At 35.4% G+C, this 12,311-nt stretch overlaps 3 long non-coding RNA genes across 3 annotated transcripts; all 3 read left to right on the forward strand.

The window, feature by feature from the left end:
- The first annotated feature begins 2,781 nt into the window (after positions 1–2,781).
- LOC127851906 (uncharacterized) lies at positions 2,782–4,257 on the forward strand. Its single transcript, XR_008036046.1, has 3 exons — positions 2,782–3,185; positions 3,385–3,468; positions 3,634–4,257. It is a non-coding gene; the product is annotated as an uncharacterized LOC127851906 (long non-coding RNA).
- Positions 4,258–4,280: 23 nt separating this feature from the next.
- On the forward strand, positions 4,281–5,554 carry LOC127851907 (uncharacterized). The gene is made up of 2 exons (XR_008036047.1): positions 4,281–4,314; positions 4,483–5,554. It is a non-coding gene; the product is annotated as an uncharacterized LOC127851907 (long non-coding RNA).
- A 1,617-nt stretch (positions 5,555–7,171) lies between these two features.
- LOC127850982 (uncharacterized) lies at positions 7,172–9,195 on the forward strand. The gene is made up of 4 exons (XR_008035610.1): positions 7,172–7,484; positions 7,709–7,810; positions 7,931–7,990; positions 8,154–9,195. It is a non-coding gene; the product is annotated as an uncharacterized LOC127850982 (long non-coding RNA).
- The last annotated feature ends 3,116 nt before the right edge of the window (positions 9,196–12,311 follow it).

Consider the following 12,311-nt stretch of genomic DNA (forward strand, 5'->3'; position numbering starts at 1 on the left):
TGAGAAAAAACGCATTCGTGCTTATAGAAATTTTGAACTTTAAAGTATCGAGTTAAACCGAACGTCGTTAGATAGCGAATAGTTGATAAAACTGTGTTTGTATCGAAGCGGTTTATTTTAACTGTCACAATAACGCGTGAACGCATTTCGATGAAATTTTCACTGCCATAACCAGCAATCAGAGAGGAACAATAAGAGTTTAAATATTTTGCAAGTAGATAAGTGGATATATGTCAAAATTTCTGTTTATTGGTAAAACTTGGGTTGATATGAAGAAAAGATTTTCATTTCGCAATATGATACAGTAATATTTGCATCATGCGATGGGGAATTTATTTCTGTGCATTTTGGTGTAACATACTTGATGTTTTTGTAAAACGCTGCAGTTATACGGGCAGAAAACCATATCACAACAAACACACATTTCATGAATCGTAATTTTGACCCTTCGTTGTCAGTGCAAATCGACGACGTCATTTCAATGAAACTCATCTTTCAACTTAAAGGGGTGTTTACATATCGACGATAGAAAATTGTGTTTCTTTGACAGTGGTTTAAGTGCAATATCTATAGAACCAGTTGTCCAAATTCCATAAAATTTTCACCAGATGAACCGAAATTTCGATGCGCTCATACTGGTACTATTTGTGTATACAAAATCGAACGCGCGAGTTATGAAATTTTGATTTTAACGCAAATTTTCTCGATATTTCAAATTTTCAAGAACAATTGTACACATAACCATTCTATTTGTATATCATTGTGTAGGCGCCAGTGTGCTGAACATTTTGATATATGTGGTTTGATATTTATTTTCTATATCTTCGTTGTACTAGTACAAATCACAAAACACAGTTGAAAAAATCACAGCGCGATAGTTGCTCTTTAATAAAGTTAGTGCGAAATCATATCGAGCTGCTTTCGTCAGTCGAACGTCATGAAAACATTTGAGTTCTCGGAATTGAAAATAAATATTGAATTGTTCAGGCTATGTAGAAAACTAAATGGGTATACGGGAATATTTTGTGCTGATGTTAAATGTTCAGTAATAAATATTTTGATGGATTACTCACATATTTGATATGATCTAGGATTATTTCAGAATGATAGGTTAGTAAATCTATGTTTGACTAGATTTTTTTATATACTCGCCTTTTGTCGTTTTAACATTGACTATAAAAATCTGCGTTGAGTACGCCTCATAACAAGATTTGAGACCTAAAGACCATGGATTTGCTTTAACTCGAAGGAAATACTGGATGGATTGTACGGACTCATGCTTATCAATTTTTATGCCCATTCAAGCTGTGAGTGTGAATATTTCGGCTTGTATGGTCATGAAAAAATATCATCACAAAGTCAATATTTGTTGGATTTTTGCATGGTAAGTATGATTTTTAGATTTGTCATCAAATACACATTCGATCGTAACTCAAATCATGAAGAATAAACATTTTCAATGTGCTTTTCTGTCATTCTTCGTTTGGTCGTTGAAGGGTTCGGACGTGTTTTTCGAAGCTCTCGACGTCGTGAACTCATTATAATTTGAACTGCGCGCGTAAAGAACGCTCAGATGCGACTTGGACATTGACCAATACGGACGTGTTTTTAAAGCGCTCTGAAAAAAGTTTTGACTTTTTAATTTTTTTTACTATGACAGAATCTTAGTTGACTGATGGTCTTTGACAAAGACAGACTTGTTTTTGTGAGCTCTGAAAAAAAATTTGACTTTGAAATATTTTTACGATTAAAAAGTTTCAGTTGACTTTTGAACGTTGACGAAGACGGACGTACTTTCGTGAGCTCTGACTATTGATGAAAAGTTTTCGCGTTATAGAATAGCGACTTGGTACTCAGGTTGTTGAATGACTGGATGACTGAAGTGTTAGGTTATTGTTATGAGATAACAACTTGACTTTGACTTGAGTTGTGAAATGAAATCATACTCTTATGCGATGATAACTTTTGAACGTTTAGTACTGACTGACAACGAATTTTTGTGAGCGTTATATATGAAATGTTTGACTTACATTAATTTTTTTGAACGACTTGACTTCAATTTAAGTTTTGACATCGGACTGATCGGACGTGTTTTTTTAAGCTCTGGCTGTTGTGAATAATTAAATTTATGTTGTGGTATCAAACGATTGACTGTCAGTTGAGGTTCAGATGTCGAGCTGTGCGGACGTGTTCATCGAGCTGCTGTCTACAAAAAACGTGAGTACAATTTTTTTTCGTTTTACTGTTTACAAGTTGCGTGATGATGTATGATGGTTGTAATGTGTTGGGTAGAAATTACTCAGTGCTGATACAGTGTCGATATGTTGTAATGAGCGATGATAGTGGATGATGGTGGAACAGAATATTCATTGAGGTACTTTGAGGAAGCGAACATATGATGGAAAAATGTTGCAAAAATATTAAATGACAATGTATTGAATCGCTTTTGTTGATATGTATGATATTGATTAAATTGTATTTGCATGCTGTAACATTTCTATTCCATTTCAGGGGGCTGTGGTGAGTATTGTAGTATAAATTTGTTTCAATAAATCATGATGAATGAAAACTGATTTCGATTCGTTTTGTACAGGTTTACTTGTATAGAAGTGTAATGCGTTGGGTAGAAATTACTCAGTACTGATATAGTGTCGATATGTTGTGATTAGCGATGATGGTGTATGATGGTGGAACAGAATATGAGCTTCTTTGGGGAAACGAACATATGATTGAAAAAAATTTGCAAACATAGTAGATAAATGATATGATATTGCTTAAATTGTATTTGCATGCTGTAAAATTTCTATTTCATTTCAGGGTGCTGTGGTGAGTACTGTAGATTGTAGTGCATATGTATAGAATTCAATAAAAGATTATGACTGAAAACTGCTTTTGATTCTTATTGTACAGTTTTAGGGATTATAAGTCTATAGCAACTCTGTCGGTTGGTGTTCATGAGTGTGAGCTTAATACAGCAATGTTTGAGTAGTACAAAAATGTTTTCGCTTTTGTGGTCGCCAGCTGTCCGTGATCTGTAAAGTGAAAATACACAGAGCTATGAAGCATACAAATGTTTCGAAATTTTATCAATGATTGTATACTATGCATGTTTTGATTTAGTTCGTTTCAGATTTGACATGAGATGAAAACCTGACATGATTTGAACAGAGCTGGGAAACGAAAAGGTAAGTCTGTTTCATTCCACTATGAACACTTGTATTTTGACAAAAGAAGAGATAAAGTGAGTTACTTTATCATCATGGTTTCATTTAGTGAACAGAGGTAAACCTAGCTAGCTTTTCGTGTACTCTATTTTGGATGATGAGTATGTCAGTGACTTTAATTGTACGGCTAGTAAAGTATGAACATGAATGCTTTGTTCAGATTTTCAGATGTGTGCTGGCAGTTCAAGTCTGGCAGCTGGAGTGAACAGTCGTGTTTTCTGGAGCTCCAACAATATGCTAGAAGGTAAGTAACTATGTTTGTTTTGCATTGCATGTTTTTATATGTTTCAGACTTTCAAGCAGAGATGTCATGCTGACTAGAGTTGAGCACAGGGCAGTGACAAAGTGAAAGGTAAGTACTTTTGACTGAATGTTTGTTCTATGCATGTTTTGTTTCAATACATTTCAGGAGTGCTTATCCAGTGATGATATGACAGTTGGAGTGAACAGTGGAGCCAAGCAGTCTTGTTTTTGGAGCTACTCAACAAGCCTTGAAGGTAAGTTTAGAATTTCTCAATGTTAGTGAATTGAAGTACTGTCACTTGCTTTTGGACAGTCGAACAGAACAGACGTGGTTGCGAGAGCTCTCATATCTGTTGTGTTAAACTGTTTTTATGATATGTTATGTTTGTTTGTTTGTTTGTGATGTACTATTTTTCAGATGCTGATGGCAGTGATGGGTTTTCAAGCTGACCTGAACAGAAAAGCACTCATATGGTAAGTACAAAATAGTTGTTATATGGGATGTTTTGTGCATGCTTTTATGTTTCAGGTGTACTTGCTGACAGCGACGAAGACGAATCAAGAAGAGGAACATTGTTGAAAAAGTGATTGGGACTTGAAAACAGGGTAAGTGTAACACTTGTGTTTGTTTAATTTGTAACATGCGTGCTTTGCTCTGTTTCAGATTTCACATGCAGAAATTAAACAGGATTTCAACTGCTGAGACACAAATCATCAAAAGTAAGGTAAGTTTTAATCCATTGATTTGAGTTGTACAATGTGTTCTTTACTTTATTTCAGATTCGAGTCACTGGTTTACACATGGAAGAAGAATTCCACGTCTGTTACTCAACTCTACAGAAGCAAGGTAAGTCGATCAAATTTTTGTTTTCATTTGTACTGCTGTAATGTGATGGTAAACTTATGCTATTTTTCATGTGTGTCATGTACAGATGGATAATTCAAGTTTGATCTGTGTTGGTTTATGTTCAAAAACGTTTTACATGTATGTGTGTTTTCAGATGTTTTGTTTCAGTTGATGTCCAGATGGCAAGCAGTACAGACGTGTTTCTTGGAGCTGCCAAACAGTGAGTACAAACGTTTTATATTTTTCAGTTGTTTACTCATAGAAGTCTGTGAAAGATGATAACAAGGGTTGAATCTATCAGCACTTGTGTCTAAAAATGCTGATGTGTGACGGTTTACTGAAAAGGGTAAATGCTAGCCAGTACTTACACTTGAGCAACCGTGGGATGTCGAACTAACTGATGATGTACTATGATGGTGAACACTTACTATGTGTATCAAAATGCTTTTGTTGATATTTACTATAGATGATTTGATATTGGTTAACATTTGTTTGCATGCTGTTAACATTTCTATTTCATTTCAGGGAGCTGTGGTAAGTATTGTAGTATTAATTTGTCTCAATAAACGATGATGAATGAAAACTGATGTCGATTCTTTTTGTACAGTTTTAGGTATTAGCACTCTATACAAAACTCTGTCGGTCGGTGTTTGTGAATGTGAGCTTAATGTTTGAGTAGAACAAAAATGTCTTTACTTTTGTGATCGCCAGTTGTCTGTGATGTAAAGTGGAAAAAACACAGCTATGAAGCATACAATTGTTTCAATATTTTATCAATGATAGTGTGCTATGCATGTTTTGATTTAGTTCGTTTCAGATACGACATGACATGAAGAGTTGACAGTCGAACAGAGCTGAGCAAAGCAGAAAGGTAAGTGTGTTTCATTTTAGTATGAACACTTGTATTTTGTTTTTATATGGTATGTTTTGTGCATGCTATGTTTCAGGTGTACTTGTAGTCAGCGACGAAGACGATTCAAGAAGAGGAACATTGCTGAGAAAGTGAATGGGACTTGCAAACAGGGTAAGTGTTACAATTGTTTGTTTGATTTTTACCATGCATACTTTGCTTTGCTCTGTTTCAGATTTCACATGCAGAAATGGTCTCATAGCAGTGCCAACAGTGAATAAGGATTTCATCTGCTGTGAAACAACTCAACAGAAAGTAGGTAAGCATTGAATGAATGCACTTGAGTTGTACAATTTGATGTGATGCTTTTTTTCTGTTTCAGATTCAAGTTTCTGGTGTAGACAGAAAATGTGTTTGAAGAAGGAATTCTACTACTGTGATTCAACTCTACAGAAGCAAGGTAAGTAGAAACAAAATTTTGGTTTAATTTAACTCATGTGTTTTGCACTGCATGCTATTTTTCAGGTCTCTCATGCAGTGAGGGAAAAGAAGAAGATTTCAAGAAAAAATCACTGCTGCAACTCAGGCCTATAACAAGGTAAGTGTTTACTATATTGTATACAAAATGTTTCTCTGTTTTACTCTGTTTGAAGGTTTCAATTGCAGAGATGTTGCAGAGATGTTTTGACAGCTTGTGACAGAAAAGAAATTCAGCAGCTGTGTATCGACTGTAGCCACGAGGTAAGTCGAAACAAATATACTGGTTTGTATGTTATGTTGTTATGCCCTTCTATGTTTCAGACTTACATTGCTGTGACTGTTCCACAGTGGGTCAAAAAAGAGACGAATACAGGTTTCAAGAAGAAAATTGGCTGTTGAAAACCTGCACAAAATATGAGGTAAGTAAACTATTCTTTTGGTTTGTTTTGTGCTTTGTTATGCTTAACTATTTTTCAGATTGGAGTGGTGGGTCGTTACAGAGCAGACTTTTGGACAACTGAGAAGTTAAACAACAGAAAATGATTCAAGATCAGCTAGGTAAGTCTGGATTATTATGCATTGCTAAATGTTTTTTTCATTCCAGTATGGCTGTGGTAAGTACACTAACTTTCTATAATTTCATATTGAACTGTTTTGATGACTTGTATTCTGCATTGTAAAATGTCTGTTTTTCATTTCAGTATCCTGTGGTAAGTACACTAACTTTCTATAATTTCATATTGAAATGTTTTGATGACTTGTATACTACTATGCAATGCTTAATGTTTTTTTTTCATTTCAGTAGCCTGTTGGTAAGTACACTAACTTTCTATAATTTCATAGTGAACTGTTTTGATTACCTGTATTCTGCATTGTAAAATGTGTTTCTTTTTCATTTCAGTATGGCTGTGGTAAGTACACAAACTTTCTTTAATTTTCATATTGAACTGTTTTGATGACTTGTATTCTACTATGCAATGCTTAATGTATTTTTTTCAGTATGGCTGTGGTAAGTACACAAACTTTCTATAATTTCATATTGAACTGTTTTGATGACTTGTATTCTACTATGCAATGCTTAATGTATTTTTTCAGTAGCCTGTTGGTAAGTACAATTGCCTTCTTTAATTTTCATATTGAACTGTTTTGATGATGTGTATACTGCTATGCAATGCTTAATGTTTTTTTCATTTCAGTATGGCTGTGGTAAGTACACATACTTTCTATAATTTCATATTGAACTGTTTTGATGACTTGTATACTGCTATGCAAAATGTCTGTTTTTCATTTCAGTAGCCTGTGGTAAGTATACTAACTTTCTATAATTTCATATTGAACTGTTTCGATGATTTGTATACTGCTATGCATTGCTAAATGTTTTTTTCATTTCAGTATAGCTGTGGTAAGTACACTAACTTTCTTTAATTTTCATATTGAACTGTTTTGATGACTTGTATTCTGCTATACAAAATGTGCTTTTTTTAATTTCAGGTCAGCAATGGTAAGTATATTGTGTTTCTTTATGTATAATTTTGTATACATATTGTTTTTTTCATCATAGCATGTTTTTTATATTTATGCTTTGTGTAAGTAAAATGTTCATAAATCATTCTTATCTTTAAACTAAAAATGTATTTTGATATGCAAAATGTCTGTATGATTTCAGTTGCCAGAGGTGAGTACCATAACAGTTGAAAAGTTAGTTTTGTTTAGTTAAAGTTTTGGTTCACAGTTTTGTTTGTTATTTGGCAAAATTTACATGTATGCATTGAGTCTTGATTTCAGCTCGATTGTGGACTGAAGAAGATTGCCAGCAGAGGGATTGGATACAAAATACAAAGTAAGTACTGAGTTTCTTACTAAAAGTTTTGAGTTGTATTCATTGTGTGTTAATATGCTATGATTGCTATGAACATGGCTTTTGTATTTCAGCGAAGACAACATAGGTAAGTAAAATTGTTATTTGTTTCAAGTTTACTGTTATAGTTCAATATTGTGTTTATAAATTGTAAGTTGTACAAACACATTCAAAAGTTTCTGATTATGCTTTCGATTTCATTTTAGCTTTACTGCTGGACGAGTGTTCTCAACTACTAGACGAGTCAGGTTTACTACCAGGCGAGCAGTGACAACAAGGCGCCTTTGTGGAAACAACACAACAAAAAAGTGAGTATGAGTTGAAATTGTTTTTCTGTATGTTACACTTAAATGCAAAATTGTGCACATAAACTGTAAGTTGTACAAACACAGTGAAAGTTTCTTATCATGCTTTCTATTTCATTTCAGCTCTACTGCAAGACGAGCAGTGACAGCAAGGCGCCTGAACATGCAACACAATACAAAAAAGTAAGTATCAGTCAAACAGTTGGTAGAGTTGTGTGTTTTTTTTAGAACTTTGTGTTTACTTTTTCATTTGATACATGGTATATTACACATGCATGCTTTTTATCATTTCAGGCTGTTTACTTTCATCGTTTACTGTTTAACACAATTGCTTTTCTATTTTCAGTGCCAATTTGCAAACCTTGATGTGGACACCGAGTAGTCAATACATACGTGTGGCGTATAGCTGCGACAAAACCGTGGGTCCATCGCACCGATAACTTGAACATTGGCCCGTGTATGGACATCAGTGCAACTTTGTGAATCCATGTATCTTTGTGAATCCATGTAACATTGCGAATGTGTGTCGATCGAAAAATGTGTACATTCTGAACTGAAACGAACTCGGTGTTGCAAGTGGCAAGTGTTGACAGTGTGTATGTTTATGTTTATGTTTTTACATGAAAACTAAAGGAGATTGTTCTCCTACCTTTTTTTCCTTGTTTTATTGCGCTGGCCAGCAATATTGATGTATTGATGTATGTGTTTGTGTTTAAACTATGCAATACCAAAATCAAACAAAAAATAAACATTAACAGTCATTAACTGTGTTTGGGCGGCCGAGGGGTTTAAGACTCCACAAGTGTGAAGCGCACTGATAGCACTTGGGGGTGAACACCTCGGTATTTCGGTGCTAAAATGTTTTCACGGTGCTTATCTTGACGCACTGTTAAGACTACCAACCAGTTAATGATTGCTTCATCTTTAAACAAAAAGTAAGTCTCTACTTTGGCACAAGAGACTCCAAGTACCAAATACCAACAATTAAAAAGCAGACGTTTTTCAAAACTATGATCGCTGAGATTGATAGTCAGATGGAGTCCTGCCCAGTTAGCTGTGTAGCGGTCTAGGGCGGGGTTGCAAGTCAATACGAAATGAGGCGCTATAAAGCAACTCGTCCCCGTTATGACCGTCAATACTTTCGACACTATCTGGGAATCCTTTCAACACCACATTGTTGCGCTGTTGGAAGGGTGGTAGGCACGCATGGTGACATGCCTGTGCTTTGCTATGCGACACCATGGTATTTTCGTACGGTGACACGAAATATCTTAATCTGGCTCTCTCAGAAACGCAGGCACGCGTTGACCGAACCTGACCGATGACCGAGCAATAACATTTCTATTAAGTGCTTCAATGCACAAAGTCTGCTAGGGCTGGGGTGGGAAGGCGACTTCTCTTGTACTCAGACAAGAGGAACGGTCACAAGTCCGTGAAAACGCCGAGTGACACCACTAGCTTTCAATCGTACAAAGCAAAAAACTTTCAAACTTTAGTTTGAGGTGAAATGATAAAAAAACTATATAAACAACTAACCGTTATAAGATATTTGCCATATGGACACAAACTATGCTACTCAATGTTGCGTTGAACATTAATTGCGCCTTACGAACTACTCGTGTTGAAACTAACATTGAGTGACTCGTAAACTTAAAGCAGTTACTCGCTTTTGACTGCATACACATTTTGTACAACGGCTCGTTATTGGTATAACTTGTCTTTCAATGAGGAACGTCTATTGATGTTGTAGAATATTCGAATAAAAACACACAACATAAATGACGTTAGGATATTATTTTGACTTTCGATATGAGGTGATATGATGAAAAAAAGTATATACATCGGTCTGAGAGACTTTCATGACATTCTCAGAATTGCTAGCACAATTGATAAAAACCCTAAACGCAGTTTTATGACTTTCATTGTATGGTCATTAACTTTGAAATACTGCAAAGCAATCCCAATTAAAAACCTTACGCTACACTACAGTCTACAACCGTATTTGAAACTCAACAACTCGAATGTTCTCATTTTGAAACGACAGTAAGTTACAAAACTGCTTGAATATTTTGAAAAGCAGTATCGCTTCAACGCTATGATTTGGTTGTGAGATGTAATATATAGTATAGTAGCATCAATGTTACAGACCTGTAAGCACATTCATACACCTGCTTGAATATTTTGGAAAGCAGTGTCGCTTCAACGCTGCTAAAACGTTTTAGCTTGTCGCTAGCTAGCTTGTATGTTTAATTTGATTGTGAAATGTAGTCGAGATTGGTGTGTAGCAATGTATAGTAAAGGTGTTGATGTTTCAAATCAGTAGGCACAAACACATGCTTTCAACGGGCACATGCGACTAAATTCGTATCACGACAAAACGGGTTAAACATACGCTATAATATATCTCTATGTTAGCACCACAGATGAGGTTGTCAATAGCTTGCGTTGTTGATTTGGTCGTGAGATGTAGTCATGATTGGTATGTATTGTATAGTAGAAGACAATTCTCAGCAGGAGGTGGTCTGCAAACACTACAATGCAATTTTGCAGTTTGATACGAACGTGTTTTGTTCACGTGTAGTTGGTATAAAAATCTGTCGTGTCTGATCAATCTAACATATTTGGTAAAATAACACAGTTGGAAGGCCGTAGCATATCTAAGGTTGTGCTATGTTACAGCTCCACTAATAGTTATTCGTCTTGCAAGATACTGGAACAGATGTCCACGTGTTATTGTATATTATCTGATTTAGGATATTTTTGAGAAATTATGCAACAGAACATTTCTGCAAAATGTGAAAAATATTTATTTGAATGGGATTTCTGAGGTTTAGCCATCGCCGAAAGGCCAATGTTTCTTTGTTAATGAATGGCAAAAGTAAAGGCTATATGGTTTGCTAGTATGCTAGTCCGTATTGCATATTGCAAGGTGGTAAAGCGGCTCTTTTCATTTTGCTGTGAAAAGAACGGTCACAAGCCCGTATAAAACGTTGAGTGACACCTCTTGATCATGTAGCTTGTATGAAACGTGTTAACACAACCACAGTAGTTCAACGCAGAACGCTTTTCCTTCTTCGAGGGAGAAGAAATCTGGGTGCAAGTCCCGGCTTTGGTTATAACACAAATACTCGCTGCTCAGTTGCAATATTCATACTCTTACACAGTCAATATAATCTCGGGACCAAATGCCACTAGGCTCGATTTCTAGTTGCTGCACTCTTGATTAAAATGAACCAACAAATTGCAATTGAGTACATGATTGAAATGTACCAGTAATTATTCGCTTATCGGTATGTAGCAAAACTATTTGACCAATCTACGTTATAACCAACACAGTTCAAATTGAACGCTTGAACATTCGCTGATAAAAGACACGCAAAAGCTATTAAATTCTGAAATGATTCACACTCCTACACAGGCAATTTTATCGCGGGACCAAATACCCATAGGCTCGATTTCGAGTTGCTGCACTCACAATTAAAATGAACCAACAAATTGTCATCGAGTACATGATTGAAATGTACCAGCAATTATTCGCTGATAAAAGGCACGCAATAGCTATTAAATTCTGAAATGATTCTGAAATGATTCACACACCTACACAGGCAATTTTATCGCGGGACCAAATGCCACTAGGTTCGATTTTGAGTTGCTGCTCGTGTTTTGCTGCTCGAGTTTTGTTTTGTATTTCACATGAAACGATATTTGAAAGCTGCTCGTGTGTTTGTTAACAAAATACCTTGCTACATTGTTTCTCATATGAAACGATGTTTGAAAGCTCTCGAGTGTTTGTTGACAAAATACATTGCTACATTGCATTTCACATGAAACGATATTTGAAAGCTGCTCGTGTTTTGCTGGTTCTGAGTTTTGCATGATGATGATTATGATTATGATGATGAAATATGATGATGATGTTTATGATTATGAATATGATGATGATATATGATTTTTCTCATAGCGCGGGTGAAACTGATTTTCGTAGCATATGATTGCGGTTGTTGACTAGATACCTAGCTTCACTGTATTTTACAAGATACGATATTTGAAAGCGTGATATGTTTTTTGAGCATATATGATTATATATTTGTTGAATTCGGTATTTGATGTTTGATAACGTTACTCCTGAGATAGATTACTTGACATTTTAGATTTGCTAGAAATGGTTTGAAGAAATTGTATACAGTTTTGTGAAAAAAGGGTATATAGAGTACCGTAACATTTCTCTCCCATAACACACAATCATGTCGATCAACACAATACCCACTGACAAGGAAATTGCCAACATATCAGCTTGTATTAGCGAAGGATGGGAATTGTTGCCGGTGTATCTAAACATAAATGAACAGATGGATGTCGATGGGTCAAGAGTTTACAAAATCTTTCACATTATCCGATCCTGGAAACGACAGAAAAATGAAACCATGAAATTGTTACTGAAATCATTAGTTGAAGCTGAAAACACTATTGTTGTTGATTGGGAGTTGGTGAGAAAAATTCTTGG

Source organism: Dreissena polymorpha, chromosome 11 (genome assembly GCF_020536995.1).
Source record: "Dreissena polymorpha isolate Duluth1 chromosome 11, UMN_Dpol_1.0, whole genome shotgun sequence".
NCBI classification, from domain to species: domain Eukaryota; kingdom Metazoa; phylum Mollusca; class Bivalvia; order Myida; family Dreissenidae; genus Dreissena; species Dreissena polymorpha.